Source organism: Penaeus monodon, unplaced genomic scaffold (genome assembly GCF_015228065.2).
Source record: "Penaeus monodon isolate SGIC_2016 unplaced genomic scaffold, NSTDA_Pmon_1 PmonScaffold_16151, whole genome shotgun sequence".
In the NCBI taxonomy this organism is placed as follows: domain Eukaryota; kingdom Metazoa; phylum Arthropoda; class Malacostraca; order Decapoda; family Penaeidae; genus Penaeus; species Penaeus monodon.
This window is the reverse complement of record NW_023645432.1, coordinates 1-3,415: the sequence shown is the minus strand read 5'-3', so window position 1 is coordinate 3,415 and position 3,415 is coordinate 1. Positions and strand designations below refer to the sequence as shown.

The following is a 3,415-nucleotide window of genomic DNA, read 5'->3' as shown; positions in this document are numbered from 1 at the left end:
ACACACACACCACACACACACATAACATAATTACAAACACACACACCACACACACACACACACATACATACATAACAACACACACACCACAACACACACACAATAATACATACAACACACACACAACACACCACCACAACATATTACATACATACAACACACACACACACACACACACACACACATACATAATTACAAACACAACACACACACACACCACACCACACACATAACATACATACAACACACACACACACACACACCACACACACATACATACATAAACACACACACACACACACAACACACACACATAAATACATACAACACCCACACAACACACACACCACACACACACATAACATACAACAACACACACACACACACACACACACACATACATAAATAATAACAAACACACACACACCACCACCACACCAACTACATACAACACACACATACACACACACAACACATACATACATACAACACACAACACACACACACACACATACATACAACATACATTACATTACAACACACACACACACACACACAAATACATAACTACAACGACACAACACACACACACCACACACCCACACACTATATTTATACTTGGCCAACAATGCATCACCACAGTGTGTCATGTTTTGCCTCTCCAGGCCTCGTCGTAGCAGAGCTCAAGAATAATGAGTGAGGAAGCTGAGTTCATCAACCACCACCATGTCATCAGTCTACAGAGGACTGTCGACTTAGCTCCCAGGACAGGACCCGAGCCATGGAAATTGGGTGAGTTTGATAATCAGTTCAGTAGCTGGGTATTCAAAATTGTTGTGAATTATCTTGTAAGGTTATTTTGAATACTATCAGAGTAGATATGTTATATGTATATTATACATATATATATTTTATATATTATATATAATAGATATATATAATATATATATATATATATATAGATCTATATCTAGATATAATAATATATAATTTTTTATAATTTTTAAAAATAAAAACTCGACCATAGTAAGAATATGTGTGTTGGCCACAAAAATAGGACATTTTCCAGCTAGATATATTATTCAGTTGATTTATTATTTTTTTATCAGCATTCATAAGTAACTGGAATATTTCTTTTTTTTTCAGGATGTTTGTTTGCTATCATACTGTGTGTGGGGGCATTGGAGGGGGGCGTTACCTATACCGCCGCAAGAAGATGGCTGTTTGACCAGCGGCTCTTGTTAATGCCATGGAGGTTGGTTGCCTGGAGGCCAACCATATCAGTTAGGGAGCCCAGCTCATAACACCTAATTGCAAATAAAGCAAATGGCTGGCACATACTGATATGCCTAGTATGTTATTACAACTGAGTCTCATGGATTTTAAATCACTCATATACTGAGGTATCAGGCAATTTTTTCAGATTCTTATAAGAAGATAAATTCTTGAATAGGATGATTGCAACACATAGCCCAACCATCTAGCTTTTGCTGTATTGTGGTAAAGCATAATTCTAATATTTTCTTGATTTGATATGATTGTCAAAACATATTATATATATACAGTACTGCTAATATATCTGCAGATGGGAACCGTGGAAAACAAGTCTGACAGAACACAGGGTGATTCACAAAGGAAACAGAGACAAGGAAGAAAATATTTCTCTAAAGAAAACATGGGCAAGCAGGCAAAAACAGTAGAAGATGAAGATGAAGATGAGTGGCAAAGAAAAGGTTTCAAAATTCAAACAGATTGAAAGCCAGAGAAACCGGAAATGCCAAAGAAACTATGCACAAAGGGCATGGATAACTTGTCATAATCGGTAACCCAGGATATTAGAAGAAATTAGATCAGGTGCAAAAGAAGGGGCAGTGTCAGGAGAGGAACAGTCTATAGGACTCAAGTAGATCGAAAACAGTTAAGATCTCCAGGGAATGAGGGGTATGAAGTCAGTAAAAGATATCACCAGTCAAAAAACATGAGACAGATGAATTCTGAAGTGGACTGTTATGAAAATGATGTAACCGAGAAGGGTGCCCCAAAGTCTTGCCAAGATGAGATGAACCTTCACAACTTTCAGATGAAGGTAAGATAATTTCTCATTGTACTTGCTTAATATTCCTAGAGTTCTTTTCCAATATGATTTACTTGTTGACTGTTATGTGAATATTTATGAATAGTGTATAACAGAATTTTTTTGTAGATTATAATTGACTTTTGGCAAACTGACTTGAAAATCTTATCCACAGTTCAGACAGCAGCTTGCAGCAGGGGCCAGGGTGCTCGTCCCAAAGTGAGAGGGTTGCCAGCATCAGCACAGGGTCTACAACAGTTGCAGGGAGATGCTAGTGATGCACATGCCTGAATCTCAGAAGTGCTTATAAAATAGTGTACTCTCTATATGGAAAAAAACTTTCTGTGGGAGATAAATTTTTTCATACAGAATTTAAGATGGAGCAAGCAAGGAAAAAAGAGCAGAAGATACAAAACTCTTATATTTAGTGTTCTATCAAGAATATAACTTCACTTCCAATCTCATGCTTGGGGTGGTCAGGTATGTGGTCCTCCCTATCCCTCCTATCTCTTTCCCTCTCTACCTTCCCTCTCCCATTCCACTCCCACTCCCACTCCCACTCCACTCCCACTCCCCACTCCCACTCCCACTACACTCCCACTCCCACTCCCACTCCCCTCCCAATCCCTCTCCCTCTCCTCTCCCTATCCCTTCTCCCTCCCCTTTCCCATCTCCCTCTCTCCCCGCTCCCTCTTCTCTTCTTCTTCTCTCTCTTCTCTATCTTTCTTCTCTTTCTCTCTCTTTCTCTATTCTTTTCCTCTTCTCTCTCTCTCTCTTCTCTCTATCTTTTCTCTCTCTCTCTCTCTCTCTTCTCTCTTCTCTTTTCTCTTTTCTCTCTCTCTCTCCCCTTTTCTCTTTTCTTCCTTTTCCCCTTTCTCCTTCTCCTCCCCTTTTCCTTCCCCTTTCCCCTTCTTTCCCCTTCCCCTTTCCCCTTCCTCCTTTCTTCTCTTCCCCTTTTTCTTTTCTTTTCCCTCTTTTTCTTCTCTCTTCTGTTTATCTTCTCTCTTCTCTTTTTCTTCTCTTTCTCTTCTCTTTCCCCTTCTCTTCTCTTTCCTCTTCTTCTTCTCTTTCTTCTCTCTTCTCTTCTCTTCTCTCTTCTCTTCTCTTCTCTTCTCTCTTCTCTTCTCCTCTTCTCTTCTCCTTCTTCTCTTCTCTTCTTTTCTTTTCTCTTCTCTTTCTCTTCTCTTTCTCTTCTCTTTCTTTCTTTTCTCTTCTCTTCTCTTCTCTTCTTTTCCCTCTTCTCTTCTCTTCTCTTCTCTTCTCTTCTTTTCTCTTCTTTCTTCTCTTCTCTTCTCTTCTCTTCTCTTCTTCTCTTCTCTTCTCTTCTCCTCTCCCTCTCCT

At 39.3% G+C, this 3,415-nt stretch overlaps 1 pseudogene; it reads left to right on the top strand.

The window, feature by feature from the left end:
- The first annotated feature begins 628 nt into the window (after positions 1-628).
- Positions 629-2,365, top strand: LOC119569525 (annotated as a pseudogene).
- Positions 2,366-3,415: the final 1,050 nt, after the last annotated feature.